Source organism: Lepisosteus platostomus, chromosome 6 (genome assembly GCF_059453375.1).
Source record: "Lepisosteus platostomus isolate fLepPlt1 chromosome 6, fLepPlt1.hap1, whole genome shotgun sequence".
NCBI lineage: Eukaryota > Metazoa > Chordata > Actinopteri > Semionotiformes > Lepisosteidae > Lepisosteus > Lepisosteus platostomus.
Genome location: NC_142616.1, coordinates 27,214,634 through 27,234,548, shown reverse-complemented (window position 1 = coordinate 27,234,548; position 19,915 = coordinate 27,214,634). Strand labels below are relative to the sequence as shown.

Genomic DNA, 19,915 nt, shown 5'->3' with positions numbered 1-19,915 from the left:
GTGAGGAAAATATACCAACTCTGTGCAGAAAGCATCCTGGGAATTAAACCCAGAGCGCCAAAACGGCAAGGTAACAAGGCTAGGCACAGCGCCAGCTGAAGTAACAGTCGCAAGAATATCTGACACACTCCAGAAACAAAATGCACTCTGGCGCAGACATAACCAGTGCATGTAAGAACACCACAGCAAAAAGCAATCTTAGTTAAAGATTTTTTCTACTCAAAGTTCAGCACAGAAAATGAGGCCATTTCTCTGGGCAAAACGTTGCTGTCACCTACCGACAGTCAAATGACCTGTGATTCAGTTTTGTACAATTTACTCTAAAGTAAGCTAGGCTGTTAAACTACTACAAACAATTAAACGGACTTCACAGACCTTTTGATTCTGACCCCAAAGAGCTGGAGCCCTTGAGCTAAATGCTCAAACTGTGAGGGGCCCTGTGCTGATCAACAGAGCTCCACGCTGCTTAACTTGAACAATGGGCACGTCCTTCCTCGGTCTGCTTGAAGATGATGCACGCTCCCTTCCGAGCCACACTTTTGGGGATTAACAATTAAGAATTAAGGGGGCTTGCCATGTAAAAAAAACTGAAAATGCCAGTCATACCCAAAGCAAGCCTTAGTCAATCCTCTAACAGATTAAACAGCTCAGATGCACAGATGACGGACAGCACCGCAGATGCACAAGGACACAAGGTGGCACTGTGCCATAAAGCTGGAAATGCCAGCCTCCACGCCAAAATGAACTCTACGGTACAAGCGGCACATCCCCAGTGTGTCACTGCCAGCTCCCTGCCTGGTACAGCACTGAGCTCCGGACTGGAACTTTGTGCCCCTGTCCTACTGCTCCCACATCACCCAGCAGCACTGGGAGATAAACTCTCGTCAATCATTAATCTATCGCAACCTCTGCGTAACGACTCAAACTGTCAGCTAATGCTCAGGCATCTTAACGCAACCACAAAAAACGCTGCTCTGGAATTCCTGGCTACCCATAATGCGCGCAGTCCGTAAACCACTGTTTCAGTCCCAGGGTGTGGTACTGTGTATTGACAAATGGGTGTGATCATTAATTTTGCTTGTGCAGAAACAAAACGTGAGAACAAATGTCCCAGCCTGAAGGCCCCCCTCATCTCATCTCTCTCCTCCCCTTACTGAAATCACAAGCGCTTATTCACACAATCTGCCAAGTACACAGCTGATCACAGGGGCTCACTGCAGATGGATTAAACACACAATCTCCCAGTGCTGTGGGGCCCCAGGACCCTGATCTGTGTGACACTAAATAACGATAAAAGAAAGCAAAATACCATCCAGACACAGGATACTACAAGACTTGACTGTCCTGACTAGTAAACCCAGCATCTGGATGGTTCCACTGCTGCTTTTGAACCAATCAACCGTCCTGTCTGAGCTCAGGCGACAGTCCTCGTTCCTTATGTGTGTAGGGATGGTTTTGCTGAAGAAACCAGCTCCCAAAAGTAGCAATGCACGCAAAAAGTGCTTTTGCTGTTTAAATCAGAGGGACGGATTTTTTTTTTTATTTAATCCCACTCACAGCGATTGTTTTGTTCTGTCCTCTCTCTCTCTCAATAGATATCCTGTTTTCAAAACTGGGAAGCAAATTCTTTTCCACATTAGGATATCTGTTTCACCTCTCAGAATTATTTTCTAGAAGGCAAATACAGTATACTGCCTAGAAACCAAGAATGTATCTATACAACACAGAACAGATTTGCTGTCTAACATTCAACTGATAATTACTGTAAGCAATGATGAAATGGGATAGATGGGATATAGCTGAGAATTCATCTTGTAGCACAGCCTGAAGGCATTTTTTATTTGAGCAAAATGCAAGCCTCCAAAATCAGACAGCTCATACTACATTTCTGCGAGTCGAGATGATACAAGTCCAGATTCCTTATCGTTTATGAATTGTTTTACAAGAATTAAAGTAATACACTAGAAGCAACTTCAAGCTTGTTACAATCCACTTCCTTATTATCAATTTTGAGTCCTACTGCAAGAGATAAGCCAACTGGGCAATAAATCCACGTGTGCTAAATGCTCGTTAAATCATTTCACAGGGGAAACTGATTTGCCTTACTGATGTAAATATGAGGTTTAACAAATGGATCTGATCGAGTGCGATACTACTTTGGCTTCTTAAAAAATTGCTTTGTCACCATCCATAATTTACCATATGACTGCCCGACACAGTGCGTACTGTTCAGACAATCTAAAAAAGCTCTCCAGGCATTTTTGCTTCGTGTTAAAATGAACCACATGCTTGAAGAATGTCTGCTGACTGGCCAAGGGCACAATCTTTCCAGTAAACAGGTTTGTCTAAACCCAAACCCTTTTGCAAAAACAAATTTATTACTTTTGAGAAAGCGCAGGGTTATGAAGACAGACTTATTTGCTGTTCTTTGTGATGAAAGAGACACACATGAATGCCTAATTTGGAAATATGCACTCTGAAAGGATCTAAAAAGTATATTATAAGATAAAAGATATGTATTTCTTTATATAACACAAGGTCTACATGGCTGGCTTGACATGGAGGAGTGGGAAGGCTGTAAATGATATTTTGCAATGCATGAGGGCTCAGGCCCATTATTACTCAATGAGGGATTTCTTTCAGCACAGTGTACTACTGGAGCCTCCAGGGACTAAACAAACTTTACTTTTCCACTTTAAATATGTAAATTCATCTTCAAAAAGGAGTCAGTTAGGAGAATCTGAAACCAGCTGTCCCAAAGCAAGCCTTCGCTAGAATATAAAGTACTATAAAGGACCACGGTAACAAAAAGCTGGGGATTGCAGTGAACATGCAGGCTCTCTCCTGTTGTGAAAACACTGCGCCTCAAATATTTACAATAGAAGCTGGAATCTCTCATTGCCAGGGGCCAGATTGCAACTAAAGTTATTTTTTTCAGCCCAAGCTCCCCTGTGACATTTATAGCTATTGACATCTCCACTCAGTGTAAAATGTCTTATTATCCCTGTTGGTAGGAGAGAGACTAATAGACAGAGGAGCTAAAGAGCATGGTCTCAACTGATGGACCCAGGGTTCTTAAGCCTGAGTAGCCACTCTTTTCACAAAGAATAGCACCTGATAACACTTCACACACAACAAGAAGGAGAATACATTGTCAGTCTCACTAAAGATATAGCACACATGTAAAACTAATTGGCACAGTACTGTAATTGTCATCATAAAACACCAAAACACATTTGGTTCTCAATCAACACATCCTTCTTGCAACTCAAAGGCTTTCATAATCACTCTTATCATGATTAGTCCGTAGAAAGGGAGGCCAGGCATTATCAACATTCCCACAAAGGGAGGATTTTAGTTTTTGACTACAAAATCATGCACCGAGCCTCCAAACTAAACAAATACAAGGGTGGGGCAGCCTGTTTGCCCTGGTGAGGTAGCTTTGGAGTTGCCTAATAAAGAACAGGACCCTAAGGAAATGAAGTCTGTATCTTTAACTGAGGCAGCATTCCAGGGTGTCTCAGCCTGCTTGCCGAAATGGTGCCTGAACAGGAATCTAATGACAGAGAATACTTCTTCATTGTTAAAATGCACATGTAATGCTTTTAAAAGGCAATGTATTCACCTCACTGAAGTGACATTTAAATAGGCAGGATCCATTTTCCTCATTTTTTTCCCTCCCTGGGTTCTCTACACTGTAATTTGAAGCTGTCACAAACAAATCTTCTCCACAGACCTTTTTAAATGTCAGGTGCCATCAAACTGGGTGACAGTTGTCTCAAAGCAGGAATGCTGCTGCAAAAAATGAATATACAAATTTCTGAGTACCCATAGGCTGCACAGAGATAAAAAATATATACTGTACATACACACATATGTATGTGCAAAGAAAACAACACAAAAGCATTAAACAACATGTACTAATAAACTGCTCAATTCATGATCACGACCAAACTTAGTATTATACAAAACCACTCAAAAAAGTATCAAAACCCCATGAAGAAAGCGCGTCTGAACCAACGTAACTTTAAGTCAAGCTGATGCCTTGTTCCTGTGTGTGTCTGAAGATAGAGGGGGTTACAAGTAAACTTCTAAGTGCTGAAAGTGTACTCTTTAACATTAAACAACCAGACAACCAGATGTCTGCACACATACAGCATATACAGTATAAAACCATTAACACAGCACTATGTAAGAATTTAATTGACTGTCATAATTTAAAGATGTTAACAGAGGCTTTGCTTCCTAAACGAATAGTTTAGTAGAAATGTTAGACTGAGCAAATACCTAATTCTCAACATCTAGAGTATCAGGAATTGTAAACCACTTTACTGAAAATGGCCAGCATGAGGTGTCATAAGTTGCTACTGCAGCAGCACTGTCAGACTGGCCTGAGGTTTCCTTCTGTGAAGTACAGCACTCTCTACAGCCACCAGCACGAAAGGCAGATGACAAGATGTACGGGCTGTGGGTTGGATGCCAGGCGAGTACATTAACCCGCTGCTCAGTCATACTCGGTGCCTGTTCTGCTCAACGGTTCGTTTGCTCTCCAATAACGGTGCCAGCGCATAGGGGAAAGATTGTCGAAAAACGCAAATCAGCAAAAAACTTCAACTCAGACTGCAGTGCACGACGAAAGGAGGTGAAGAAAGCAGCTCTTCTCCAAACAAGAAAAAAAAACCAATTAGCTCAGATTTTGGCACGACAATATTTCTTAGTCTCTGTTTTAACTGCAATTATCTGACCTCAGCACAGACCTCCCAGTTTTGCTGCGTAGGAAGAGGAACTGGACAGCCAGCGGGATCATCGCTGTCCTATGCCCACATGCAGGGCTGCAGGAACAAAGAGGTGATATTTACTGTACAGTACCTGTTCACTACATTACAACTCAGATGCCACAGAAAGAAGCCAAAAACATTGAAATACTATCTACTATCTACCGTATTATTATAGGTACATGACATTCTCTTTTCATGCTCACTCTAGAAACTGTACATAACAAATAGCCATCCAGATGCTTGCTACACAACTTGTAAGCCCTGTCATCACCCCTCAGTGCCCATACAGATCAGCACTGTGATGTCTGCTCCCCAACACCAGGATCCACAAGCACAGCCAGGTTGACCGTCATTTACTACCACCTCAGACAGTGCAACACACATAGAGGATAAGACACTAAAAGACGTGCAAAACTCCAGCCAACTACAATAAAAAACATCTGTTCCCTAAGTCAGGCAGGAGAGCCAGATGTACAGCACCAGAGGAAAGGGTTTCCAGTAAGGACTCTCCTACCGAACACAGTGGGATGATGACCGAAAGACATGTTCTGTACACAGCACTCAAAGAGCTTTCTAAACACACTTGTTAACAGCTCACAAAAGAGATAGAAATGAGTTCTTGAATTCTTTTTTGGAAAAAGAATAGAAATATATACTGTAGATAATTCTCAGACGAACCACTGCCCACCAATACTGTTACCATTGGAACAAGAGAAATGAGCAGTGTGAAATTAAAAGGCTTAAATTTTTCTTCAAAACATATTTGAGTCAAGCAATTCTATTTACAGGAGCTACCCATGCAACACTAATCTAAAAGCATATTTTAGAGGCGGAAGAAGCTAGAAGAGAAAAGTCTAAGTCAAATAAAGAACAATGACTGCACCTTGGTTGGTAAACTGATTAGATGTGGGTGTTCAAGGTCATTGTGAATATGTCTAATGCTTCTGCTCCACTGTTATAGCTCAATTGAATGATCGCGACACACAAATTGGATATTATTTAAGATAAGCAGTAAATGTGTTTTTAGATCATCAAACTGGTGAATACTTATTAGCATGCTTAATGAAACAGTCTTGCTTTTCTCAGCTGAACAATTCAAACATTCTCAAACCCATCTCTGAGAAAAGCATCCGCAGAATGAGCACAGAGTCATCATCACCTGTGGTTTTCCAATCTAAAAAAACAGGCCTACCTTTAACTTTCACTGTGGGTTTTATCAGACAACAATTCAAACATTAACACTGTAACCAAATAATCTGAGTTACCACTCCACTCTGTAATTAAGTCAACAATTATTACACAGCAAAATCTGTCTCTGAAAATCCTCCAAAATAAAGCTGTTTATCCCCTAGTTTAGAGTGTTGTAAGAGTGGGTGTTTGGGCATATTAAATGCAATTTGAGCAATAGGGCCCTGGTTATATGATGTCTATATACTTCCCAGGAATCAATTTCATATGAAAATGAGATCATCCTCAGCTCACCTGTGGGGAGTTTTCCACAAACAGTAATGAACTCATTTAAACATTTTATTGCGGTCTCTGAACAGCTGCCAGTTGTCTAAAGAAACAGACAGTTAAAGCCTTATTCTACTATGCAGTTGCCAAACAAGCACTGTCTAAAGCTTTTGTAGGTTTTCTTGATTAGCAATCATAAGGAAATGGTTTGGAATCAAACTCGGTGGAAGAGGCAGGTTTCCTTAAAATAGGTGCCGATGTTTTCTTCCAACAGGTAATTTATTCATAACATCAGCAGCTTGCCTCTCCTGAAAAAAATTGATCCCACTGGCTTTCCACCAATTGTTGTGAAATCTGTTTTCTAAAGAAGACAACGTGTGCACCAAAAGGCCGCCTTCCAAGCTTTGCTTTCTGCTGCGTTGCCGAGACAGTGTGTGCACGGCCCTGAGAGGGAGCAAACGAAACCCTTTTCGTTTTGAGGAACATTGTATATCACCTTATAATCTTCCCCATCACAGCTGCCCACTACGTCAGCAAAACGAGAAGGCCGCACTTGTTTTCCTTGCATCCAGTGAGCGTTTCAGATTTAATATGATCACCAGAGTGGCAGCAGCTATTTAATAACAATGCTAATAGTTTATCCCAGCAGTGGCCGGGTGTCACTCACACACCCTGCAGTTTGCAGATGGCACACTGTCTGTGGTTTCCTAAAACATTATCATCTAAACATTTTATTTTTAGGTAGCTGTTTTTTTTACTTCTCTAGATTAATCCAGCCCTCACAAAAGGTCCACAGCTGAAACAGTTGGAAAAAATAAAAGCCCCCTTTCGAAATACATATTGCCAAGCAACAACAGAGCAAGATACTCTCATTTCTCTTCACTAATGCTCTTATTCTCTGCAGTGCCAGAGAGGGGGTGGTGGCAGCGAGGGGGAACAGTAACAAAATTTACTGAACAAGTGTCCACTTCCAACCAAGAGGCACCACCTCAACTCCTCACACACACACACACACACGGTTCTTAAAAAAACACAACACAGCTCCCCTCCACCCCACTCTTTCACTAATAAAGAAATCTAATCCACCACTAGCACGCATCTGTTTAAAACTTCAGCAGTACCAAGGAAAGGCCTTCATTAAACAAACAAATGATTATGAATACAGGTCTGACACAAATTCAAACAAACATGTTAACGTAATCAGTCACCTTGCCAAGTTATACTGAACCAAACTTCCCTAATTCACATCCTTCCCCCTTGCCCCCGAGAACAATTAGGGCTCATTTTTATGAAAATGACCTGTAATTTAGTCAAAGGGAAATCTACAGAACATCAATTTCACCAGGTGGGTGTTCATTAACAGCAGCAGGGAGAGCCTCCTTTTAATAGAGTGTAAGCCATAAACATCCCTCATAATTACTCTTCTGCTATTTGATCTCACCTCTGGGGTTTTTACTGTTATCTTCATTTATTTTCTTCATGTCCTGCTTAATGTTTACTCAATGGTGAAGCTGTAGCTGCCCTGTGTGTCAGAGCTGCCATGGGTACAAGGCCTTAAGGTGGAACCGCACAAGCAAACAGATTTCAAATAGAAGGGGGTGGCACCAATTTTGCAACCTCTTTTAGGCAGTTCAGGGGTGGTGTGACTTGGGAGATAAGAGAGAAATCAATGTTTAATTCCTTACTGCGCAGCCCAGCTTAAGCAATGAACAACACTGTGAGACTATACTACCACAGCATAAACACAGTAAATTAAGTGTATCACCTAGGCAGTGTAACACACCCAAGACGGTCCGCCAAGCCAAAACATCCAAACATTTCAGTATAGAAGGAGGACAGCAGGCATTCCTTCTCATGAAGCATTACATACAGAAGATGTCCACACCCCTACTGAGTCAAGAACAGGAGTCTCTGTTAGAAAAACCAAATTCCAGAAAATAAATCGCATGAGTTTGGCCACAGGAGTCCAGCAATCCTGTACTAGTTTCTGTTTATCTGAAAGGAGAAAGGTTTCTCACTGACTCTGCTGCTGTGGAACATGTGCAACATGAGCAACTGCTCTCTGTAAGGGAAACTCTGTGGAAAAACTGCTCAATCACCTTTACTCTGAAGAACAAACTGGAAACTGGAACAACTGTCACTGACTGAACACTCATTGTCCGAGCGTGCTTTAATTTGAGATTAAAGTCCCTTAAATCAGCCATACAGGATTTTTCTCATTTCCTTTGTAACATGAAGTTTGATTGTACAGTAAGTTATGACAGATACAAGCAAATAATTTCAACGGGAAAATTTGATACCGCTCAGTACAGTTCCAATCCACTGTTAAATATACAGTATAATGATGTAACTGTTGTAACAATATATGAAGGTTTTAAGGGATTTTTTTTCTCTTTAATTTTTTAACTTTTAATAACAGTATGTACTGGAGATTTTAAATCAAACTGTATGTAATCAATCTCTCGTCCTCGTGCGAAGAAAGCTCAGTTATTTTTAAATTTTTATTTTTCTGGTAGTAGAAGTTCAATGCATTCAACTAAATTCTGAGATGCAAAACACCATCATGCAAAACAACCCTGCTGTACACACAGAATCTAGCTCTTGACTTAACATGGCTCAGCTATTACAATTATATTTTTCCGAACGTTTACAAGCACTGAAATGAAGGAGGCCATCTGTCCCAGCTCCATGGGAAGCACAAGGGGAGGTTTTGCTTGATTTTCGCACGCCTGACTTCACACAATCCGGCACAAATGTTTTAAGATGTTACATAAGGAAAGGGACCAACAAGAGAGCATGCTGAAGATTTCTTTGTTAAATGTGAAATAGTGTTACAGCTTCTTCTTGTTATCAGTCCCTCACCCCCCGGTACCCACTAGCTCACAGCATATGGAATTCTCCTCTTAACACTCTTGAGTTTGAAAGCACTGCCTTTCTTTGCTGGCAGTATTGGTGATCATTTGATTCAGTACAAGAAGCTGTGAGACAATTGTTCCCGCTTTTTCCGCAACTGAAGTTCAATCTTTCTTTTTTCCAAACCTGTCCACTTGTTTTCCTGAGATTGCGCTGAGCTCGGAAATACAAGCTGAGCTGTCCTCAAAACAAGCTGCAAAGGAAGAGATCTGGAGACCAGCTGGGGATCAGCTGAAAAACCAAGATGACAGAGGAGGACGGTCGAATCTGCAGTTTAGCAACATCGCAATTAAACTCTGCTGCCCCGCCACTGTGATTTCAGAACTGAAATGGTATTGAGAATTGACAGTGGAAAAAAACAGGCAGGTACACTAGGTTATTATTTCAGGCTTGGGTTCGAGAACATCTTATGAATAATACATGCTAAAGTGTATATAAAATATTTATACATAAAATTATTGAATGAAATATTTGATATGAATGCGAAAAAGGAAATGAATGAAAAGCATTCAACCTCCCCAGTATTTAGGCAGACAAAATAACATGATATGAAAGGAACTAGTAGCACAACTCGGTCAGCCCTACAAGAGGTAAAGTTGGGGTTAGTCTGCCAGAGTTCGCCGGCTCCTGGAGAAACAGCGACTTCCCGAGCTCCTGCAGTCTCATGATGATGTCAGGGAGGGCCGCGCCTCTCTCCTTCAACAGGCAAGGAAATACCCGTCAGCTCAGCTGCTGCAGAGCTGGTCGCATGTGAAAACAATACTGGCTGGACTGGGTGGGGGGGGGGGGGGGGGGTGGGGAGAGCCTGTCTGCACGTCCTCATTCTCCCTGCGTGGGTACAGGGGTCACTCCAGAGACCTAAAAACATGAATGACAGGTCCCGTTGGGTTTGTGTATGAAGAGCGGGTGGTAATTCTGAATTACTAAGAAATGCAGTGCTTAAACATATTAATAAAGGTCCTGTACATTCAGCATTCCAGCTACAAGGGGCAAAAAGACCGTCATGTTTTACAGAGGAACTACAACACTATTTCATATATTTTGAATATTGATGAGTGCATTTCAAACTGAAAGTAAAAATGTATAAAGGTGTGAAACCCCCAATTTACATCACAAAATAGACCAAACTTCCAGGTATGTGCAGCACCATATTTTGTGATTTAGAACGAGGCAACCAAACACCTGGTGAAGTGAAGCGTCCCTATGACATTGGAAACAAGCAGGCTTATCAATACACCTCTTTAAATCCAATAGGAATATCACTCTCAACTTTGAGACAGTTTTGCCGACAAATACAACGTACTTGTTAATTCTGCATGCAGATGACATTGGAACATTTTTGCGGTGAAATATCTGTTGCACAACTTGTATTTATTCGTTAACAGTGACTAGTGAGCAGGAAGGGCGGCTTCATGGTACACTTCACGCAAACTCTTGCTCTCACCCATGGTGATAGCAGGGGTTTGCGACCATATGGCGACCACAAAGTACTTTCACAAATTTTGTTCATGACTTTGTCCTTAATTCTTAATTTGTAAAATGTTTGCAATACCTTCCATTCAATTTTTTTGTTAATAACCAGTCTGAGAAATTGAGACAGCAGTCTCGCTTTAAATGCTGACTATGAACTGATATATACATAACCCAAGGAATGATCTAAGTTATGAGAGTGTCCAGGAGACCTTGGATGTCTTCACTAACAGATTACCAAAGATGCCTGTGTTCTGCTTGCTCTCCCCTCCAGCTCACATGCAAGACTTCTCCAATCTTCCTAAACATTCTTGTCCCGTTGTCTCTACATTATATTATAATCCCCCACCTCCCTTCCCCACCTAAGCAACCACCTGCATAAATATTTGATAGAAGCTGTAAACTACATTTAGGTAATCCCTTTAATATTCCATGCAAAGGTAAATCCTAAAAGAATGTAACAGGTCTATTAAGCGACACTTAATTGTAAAATCATGCAAGAAATGCATAGTTTTACACAGACAATATGGAATCTGCTATATATATATACACACTGTAATTATAAAAGGGTTTGCCAAAACTCTGTAGTGACATACCAAAGACACCTGCTGTGTGGGGTAGGAGGCAATGGTAATAAAGACTCCATGACTCACTGCAACCAGGTGGTCTATTCCTTACAGCATTAGCATACATCTCAATACTTCTGTAACCAAGGGCAATGGGATTTAAGATTAACAATCTACTATAATACTTATATAAACCAACCAGGCTTTGCTTGTTATTCAAGCAAACTGGCCGAATGTTTTGTCAAATTCATCTTTTCAGAAGAGGGAGAAATGACACGTGATGTTGTAGGGCTCTTTGGCATTCCATTTACAAAAACCAGAGTGAGAAGATTCTGCTTCACTTCTTATGTCAGAAATATGCTAAAGTGGATAATAGTCAATAGCACAATGTTATTTTTTTTCCAAAAGGCATTTTCTGCATTGTCAATGTCAATAAAAATAAAGAAAATGCTTAAGCTAAAGTACATCTTTACACAACTCCACAAAAATATATTTACTTGCACTGTACATGCTGTTCATGTGACGTATTGTGTAATTGCATGCCTATTACTACTATAAAGTGGACTTGTGGCACTATGCACTAGTACAGCCTTACAATCTCAAAGATTCTGATAAAACCTTTACCATAAACATTCTAAAATTATTAGTTGTCCATTTGTTTGTTTGTGAAGGATACCAATACACACTGCATTAAGACTTAAATAACTGATAATTGTACTGTAACTGCTGTGGAATTAGATTTCTTATTATTTCAAAAGCATGCTCAGCACTAACCTCTGATCATTGAAAGCTGAAACTATAGCTAATTGATTAAATGAGCTTCAATAAACTAGTTAAAATACTTCTCACAAACATAATGGTTTAAATAATGTTTGTAGAATCTGATTAGTTAAAATGAGTGTTGTAGCTACCAAAACTTCATCATAATTTAAATTCAGATTTAAACTTTTACTACTGCTCAAAAGACGCAACGTGCTTTGACAGCAGACAAAGCTTACTGTATGATGTTCTCACTATATACAGCCCAGACGTGGATCTTGTTAAGTCATTACTGGAAAGCTAACATACAGTATAGGCTCTAACCAAGTACTTTCGATCAAGTATCATGGTTCACACCTGTCTGGTAGCACGCTGTCCTCCTAACCTGTAAAGTGCTTCATTGGTTTTGATGCTTCTGGCTTCACACACACAAATGCTGAGTGTTCAACTTGGAAATGAAAGATCCTGGATCATTCAATAATCACAGTACTTAATACGAGGCCACTTCAGCATATTCTCGGATGCACATAAGAGCTCCAGCCCCAGCACAACTACTGCTGCACGACAATCACCCCAACACAATACTGTCGATTGTCAACACGTGGAAAAAAAATTAAGCTTGTGCACAGAAGTGCACAAACAAGGTACAGAAAATACTTCTTTCACCGATCTTCCACTCTGTCCCCATTTTTTTTGAAAAAGCAGCGAATCATCCCACTGTTCAAACACCTTAATTGTGTGTTAGCTGCTCTCTCACCCTTACAAGAGGCTGCATTGTCCCTTTGTATGGATCACACGGAGGGATTAGGCTTCCTTTCTTCCACCTGATTACATGCTCTGTGCTCAGTTTCTTGAAAAAGACATCCAGAACTGCAATTATGTCTTCCTATCGCTTCAGATTGGACTGAACAAAATCCCTGCGACTGTGAAAACACTGTGTATAGCTATCATTATAAGAAAAAAGACCCCCCCCCCCACACATACATACAGTACATACACACAAGAAAAAGATCAGGATACACAGGGAGTGGGGGCAGTAATGCCTGTTTAAATTTAACACACCTTCAAACTGCCTACTCAATGCTAATTAAAGCAGCACTCTGGCTTTTCAGAAGAGGAAATATAACTATAGGTAGATTGCATAAAGCAGTACGCTGCTCAGAGTTTTAAAGAGAGTTTTTTTTCCCCCGACAGCACAATATTACTGCAGTCTTACAGAAACAAGCAGCTTGATCGGCACACCTTTCATCAAAATAGTGAAAAAAATTACAAAACTAGAAACAGTATATACATCTTGTTTCATTTTTATTTTAATCAGAAAGACCTTTCCGTTGTCAAGTTCAAAGGCTGAAATGTAAGAAAAGGCTGTTCTGTGGGCACTTAACAGTTGTTAAAATTCAAAGCCTCCTTTTTCAGATCCCTGTGCAACACTTTATATTTGCTTGAGAGGGTAGGAGAACTGTGTTCTTTGAAGGAAAAAAAACAGGGTTGAATCAGACTGATGCAAAATTACTGTACCACACAGAAGAATTGATATTTAGCCAGACTTTCCACCTAAATGAGTTGTTAATGTACTCCATGCTAACATTTACTTTTGCTTGTTGGGTAATATACTGAATGTGTGGTATTGTATAACGTTTTAGGTCTGTCGAGAAGCTTTACTATTTATTATTTCGCAGTCTGAGAGAGAGGCAAAGAGGCTCTGCAAACTAGTTAGTCTGACACTTTCATTTGAAGATTTTGTAAATGCCTTCCAGCTAAGCAAAGACACCTGGCTTTAAGGGGGAAACAAGCAGGCATGTTCCTTTGTAATTCTGTAATGATCATCAACACCAACCGCAAGTGAGCTCATCTGCACCTCAGCCGAAAACCACAGTGCTTTGGTAAATAGCCACTTGTGAAGAACACAAAACAGTAACATTCAGTCTACAGAGACCAATTAGAAGCCTGTATTCAAAATCCCCCTCTGCAATAAAATCTGAAAAGTTTACGAAGCAGTTCAGGGGCCAACTTCTTCACTGGGGTGCCGTCAGCTTTTCCCTTTTTGACAACATACATGACACATGAAACAGGCTGCCCAGCTGGAGTTTGAGAAAAGGACATGCACCTTTTATTAGCAACATTAGGTCAGGGATATAACATGAGGTTCCCATCAAACAGGATTTCCCATCTTTACCAGTAAACGTACCTGCAGTAGAAAAGTATTGGTTTTCTGTTGGTTTAAATTTATTTTACGTCTGTGACAAATCAAAACTCCTAATATGAACTGCCATGTAGGCCTACAGCCTGATTCAGAAAGTGATGCATTTGCCTTCAGGGGAAAAATACTTCTTTCATATATACTTGCAGCTCCTGAAGGGAAATGTAAGAGTATACGCACTGAGGGGAGAAGTGATGAGGCCCTACCTTCGCAACGTCACAACCAGGATTTATATCTCACTTTAATCAAACAGCAGAGAGGTTTGCAAGCTATCAAAGAGGCAGAGTAAGTGTCTTTCTGAAACCAACAAAAGCCAGCGATAAATTCTTTCTAATGATTATCACTGAAAAAGCTTTTTAAACAGAGACAGACTCTGGGCTATAATATATATTCAACGATAAAGCGATAAAGCATGAATCTCTGAATGACGGATTGTAATAAGTACTGCTGAGGCTAACAGAGGTCCCTTCTGAAATGTCCAATTGCTTTGATTGATAGGTTGCTACTACAGAACACAAGCAGAAGATGGGAGAATGGGCACTTCAAGGTACAAATTGAGGTCTACAAGGCAATTTGCTGTTAAGGAAGTGTGAGCTCCTTCTTTTTTGGATCAATCAGGCTTTGAATATTAAATGCCAAAGCATTCAGTGGGAAAAAAAAAGCAACCACACCTTAACTGTATGACATTTCTGTACAAAGACAATGACAATAGCTGTTGATTTTTTATAAGATGCATGTAAGCCTGAATGTAATTTAATATTACAGTAGTCTCCAAAGGTTATTTGCTAGTTCATTTTGATTGGACTACTGGGGTTTACTTGACCTTATTTCCATAAAGACGTCAATTAAAAAACCCTGTGAGAACTTCAAAATGAATAGGTCAGGAATGCCTCATAGTCTTTATCAGCAGAGGGTTGTGTAGAAGTGCTTATTGCAGAAAACAAACATTTGAGGGAAATTCTGACTTAGAATATGGCAAATGTGGTGCACTTCAGACTGAAAAGAGCCTAATGGAGTTTTCTGACAGGAGGCTTTGTTGTATAATACTGCCAACCATCTTAAAAATTTACTTGACAATGCCCAAAGAAACAGCAGATGTCCAGGCAGACCACATCTGTAGAGCCACGATTCCTTCAGGCTATCACACCCGCCCATTTTCTACTGCCATACAAAGAGCCCGTTCCAAGGACGCTCGCTATTCAGCTTTCAAACATCAATCAATCAAAACTCAAAAGATGACCGGGCTGTCCTATTTCATCACATTGAATGAAAATAAGGTTGCACAAAATTCAGTATTTTCTCATTTAGGTCAGAGTAATGTGCCAACAGGGCTTCAGTTTTTTTTTAAGTCAGTAAAGTAGGAAAAAACAAAAACAATCAAGGCCAGAGGTTATGTCGTGTACTGTAACTTGACATTTAAAACTACAAAGTTGTGGTCTCCCACTGCAGACCTCCTGTTCCACTGCTAGATACTAACTGCCAAATGAAACTTTAAATCTTTTTTGAAAAATAATAACATAAACCAACCACCTTTTATAATACTATATATCAATACGGCTATTTCTGAGCAATTAAACCTAAATAAAAGCAGAAGGATCTCCAGAGACTAATTTGAGACTAAATGCCTGACTGTACAGTATTAAGAATTTAACATCCCCTTTCTGTGATCATTAAAAAATCAAACGCCTTGATAAAAAGTGCGCTGCTGCTCTTTCATGAGGGTTAATTTGTAAATACATTTACATAGTTCACTCTCTCATCTGAAAAGAATACGAAAGAATCGCTCTTTCACACGCGTATGTGTGTTTAGTTTGATGAACTCCATTTATAAAGCATCAGTTGAGGACTGCATGCCGCCAAATCCCGAAACCAGAAGTGGGAAAAGACGCACAATTTTGTTCCGGTCCAAACCTACTGTATCGCAACGCGAACAAGTAATCGGAAATAAAACAAATGCTTTCTCTTGCTGAGCGATGAAAATTAATCTGCTCTTTAGCACTTTACAACGGTATTCACATATGCATGCACCTAAATTACGAAAAATGGAACAAACATATTTTGCAAGACTACTTATACCGTTCACATCAATGGCGGGTCAAACAGCTCTAGCAATAGTTAACCGTCAATAAGTGTAATTGAACTCCTATACGTCCCGTCAAATGGAAAAGGGGACTGATGAAGAGCACCAAAAACATTTTCGCGTTGCTGTATTCCTAGAAAGGACCTGCTGGAAGTGCAGCAGCAGAACTTGAAAAGGGAAAAAAAACTCATAAACACACAAACTTTTTGGAAGGTCTCTAAACGGCGGGTAACGTCGCTAATCTGCGAGCAGATGTTGTCCATCACAGCACTAAAGTAAACAATGCAGGACCCAGTAAAACAAAAGATCTCAACTCCTCCTTCTGTCGCCTCATTTCCCTCTCTTTCTGTTCAGTCATAACTAAAGTAAAAAAAGGAACCAGCCCGTTACACTTCAATGATTTAACGGTAAACCCCCCTTCAAAAATGCGTACTGACATTGCAATTTCATCATAATAATGCAGAAACACATGCACTAGAATATTAGCCCTCCCATTATTGTGAAGTACCAACCCGCGTTGTTGAGTACCTAAAACAACTCCTTAATGCAATTTCACACTGACGATAGGAAATAATTAGATGACGATATTTTGTAAAGAAAGCCCAAGAGGCAGAGGGCATGGTTTAACGTGCCTACAGTGATCCTAGTAGTCATTCGACTGCATTTATATAAAAAAAAAACATTTTTCTTTCCATTAATTTTGTAGAATGATAAAACACTTTTCAGTTTTTAATCACCAAGTATAGTTGATTCTGGTACAGGGGGGGAAAACGACTAGGTGCACGAAAAAGCTTATTTCTTTTGATAGTGAACTAAGACGTTTATGTGACCAAAGATGTCCTCGGAATACAATTCCCTCACCGTCCCTTCATTTTCTTCTGCGGCGCAATGAAGCGATAACACATGGACATCGTGGACACGACACTGCAACTACACACTACAGCATTTAGGTGTACAACGTAGTTGTTTAATAAATCGGCAAAATTTCAATCTTACCTCAATATGTGACCTTTATCTGAAGCACAAGCAACGACTTTAAGCACATAAGAATACCATCATCCGCTTTTAAAGATCGTTTCCTATCGATCTTGTTTTCAGAATAACTGATCCACCTTAAAAATGACAAAAAAAACTTAATCCTCCAAGCTCTAACTGTAGGCTAGAGAGCAATTTCCGATGCAGAAACAAATGAATCGACCTCGTCCGACTCTTTAAGAATATGTAGAGGGGAAAAAAATGATGATCTGTATTTCTGAGTGATATATGTCCCCGATGGCTACAGTGTGGTACAGTATTTGGTTTAAGAATTGCTCTTCTTTTCTTTGCCTATAGCGAGGGCTGAGAGGTAGGGTCTGCGTGTGTGTATTTCTGTTTTTTTCCCCTTTTTTCTAACAAGGCGGGGTCTCTTCTTACAAACCAATGACACAAACCCACATGAGCCAGCCTCGCCCCCTACAGATACTCTCTTTTTGTACAGACGTAGCCACTCTCTCGGGATTATTGTTCGGAAGAGCTCAAATCGCCGCACAATAGCGGACGAAGGGCGAGAACTCAGAAAGCAGCTCTGCGAGTAATACTTCCTTCGTAGACAAGAAAACGGGAGGTCACACTACTTTATAATGCATCCTTATGTAAATGCTTGCAATTTTAGAAGTAACTTTTAAATTAGGATTAGCAATGTTGCTGACCACGTTAATGCGTCTGTCATCTATCACCTGAGCTGCTAGTAACCCTTAAGTGTTAATATGTGTTTTGCGTCTTTAAAATTAGTTTAGAATTGTAGAATGTATCTTAATAAAGAATGTGGCGTTTTGTGTTTTTCTAATTGTTTTAGTCAATTTGTGCGCCTATCCCATTTTGTTCGAGTACTTTAAGTGTTCCAAATAACATTCTTGAATTGGTAACATCTAGAGCGAAGTGCGAAGTTTATCCTTGTCACCTACCATCAATCTACATCAGCACAGTGAAGGGAGGTGTAAACAAACTGATCTGTTTTATGTTATGAAGCCATCTACTCGGAATGACAAATTTGAATTGATTTGTTGGGATCTCTATGTGAAAATAAGAAGTTTCACGTGTAATATTAGATTTTACAGTGATGGGATGCTTGTATTAGAGCACGTATACCCTAATGTGGCATAGCACAATGTGGTAAATGCACATTGAAATTACGGTAAACCCTTCTCAAGCATAGGGAGACAGGAAATCATTAAACAAACCAAGGGAAGCCATTGCAAAGTAAAGAAAAAGCTTCTAAAATCGCATGCATTTTTTGCGATTCCTCTTCCTGACGGAACAGGTGATCAAAATTGGTTGTACCTAAAGTATATTAACTACTGTAGTGAGATAAATCTCTTCGCAGGCTGAGAGTTGGTATTAAAATGAATGGGCAATGAAAGTGGGCAATGAAAGTGAATGCGTCGTCCTGTGTAATATGTCTGGCGTTTTTTCCTCCCGGGAATGCGCCTACAGTAGCGACAAACTGCGAGATTTTTCTGTTCCAATTTCAATGGATCAAGTAAAATTGCTTCTGCGTTGCGCTGTTTTTTTTTTTTTGGTCCGAGTTCAGTCACACTCTTTGAGGTGGGTCGCTGTGGTATGTCCGAGACAGAATACACGCTACCGACCTGAACATGGGACTGCTGTTTTCGTTTACTTTTCTTTATTTTGATAAGATTCGGATAGAAGTACACAAGATCTCCCATAATGTCAGCTTTAGGTGCCTTTTGAAGCAACTAAACGCTGACGTAAAAATACACCCACCTGTAGACATTTTTAGCCTTTTTCTCCCGGCGATCAGTTTTGGGAAGCTGATCATCGTTTGCAAATCTTACTGTTGAGTGTATTTGTGCTTCTTAAATCCTATATGATTTACAATAGTAACTTGATTGTTCGTATTACTTCTTTATACTTTCATGTCAACATATGCCTTTCAGTTATTATACCATTTTCTAAGTGGTCGGAACGGTATTTATTGGTCTCTTACTGGAGTTCAGCGCTTGCTTCCATAAATCAACTCCGCAACTCTAATTAAGAGGAGAGAACAGGCAACCTTCAATTTATGCAAGAATTTTAACATCCATAAATCTTACATGACTGAACACTGATTGAACTTGGGGGGCCCAACCCCCACTGTAGTTTTCTGTTTTTATACCCTCCCTTGTAATTAATTGAACTCCTAACCGCAGCGCTTAAAACTCACAGTTGTGGAGAAAGTCTTCGTTCATTTTAAGATTGCTGTTGGCCAAAAGCTGAATTTCTGATAAAATCCCTTAACGGAGATACATTATTAGAATTTGTTTATCCTTGATGTCGTAGATCTGAACAAATAGAACATGTACAGTGATGAACGCAGTGAATGAGTGACGGAAAGACCGCACCCAGGCTCGAGATTAATTTTGTTTAAAAAGTACAGCACAATTTAGGTGATGAAATGGGTGTGCCTGTTTATCTGAGCGCCGGGCTGTCACAGTTCCAGGTGACTGCTGAGGCTGGGCATTCTGGAGTTGCAATCAAAAGCAAATCTCAAAGGACAAATAAGATCTCGTTATTTTACACCCAGCGATAAGGTATATTAATTCCTTAAAGAGACAGGGGCACACTTGCCGACGTTTATATATATATGGGCACTTTCCTTGGGTTTCTTGTCTTATTGCATTGTTTGGCATGTTGCTGTGTCGTCGCTTTTATTGTC

General features: G+C 40.1%; 1 protein-coding gene across 4 annotated transcripts in view; it reads right to left on the bottom strand.

Moving 5' to 3' along the window:
* The window catches only part of ctbp2a (C-terminal binding protein 2a), a 113,820-nt gene extending 94,255 nt beyond the window's left edge, over positions 1–19,565 (bottom strand). For 2 of the 4 annotated variants that reach the window (XM_088635121.1, XM_088635125.1), the window contains exon 1: positions 17,218–17,594. The gene's annotated coding sequence lies outside the window, so the exon portion shown is untranslated. Of the gene's footprint in view, positions 1–16,424; positions 16,444–17,217; positions 17,595–19,423 lie in introns of those variants that run through there. The other 2 variants (XM_088635122.1, XM_088635123.1) reach the window with 2 other exon arrangements.
* Positions 19,566–19,915: the final 350 nt, after the last annotated feature.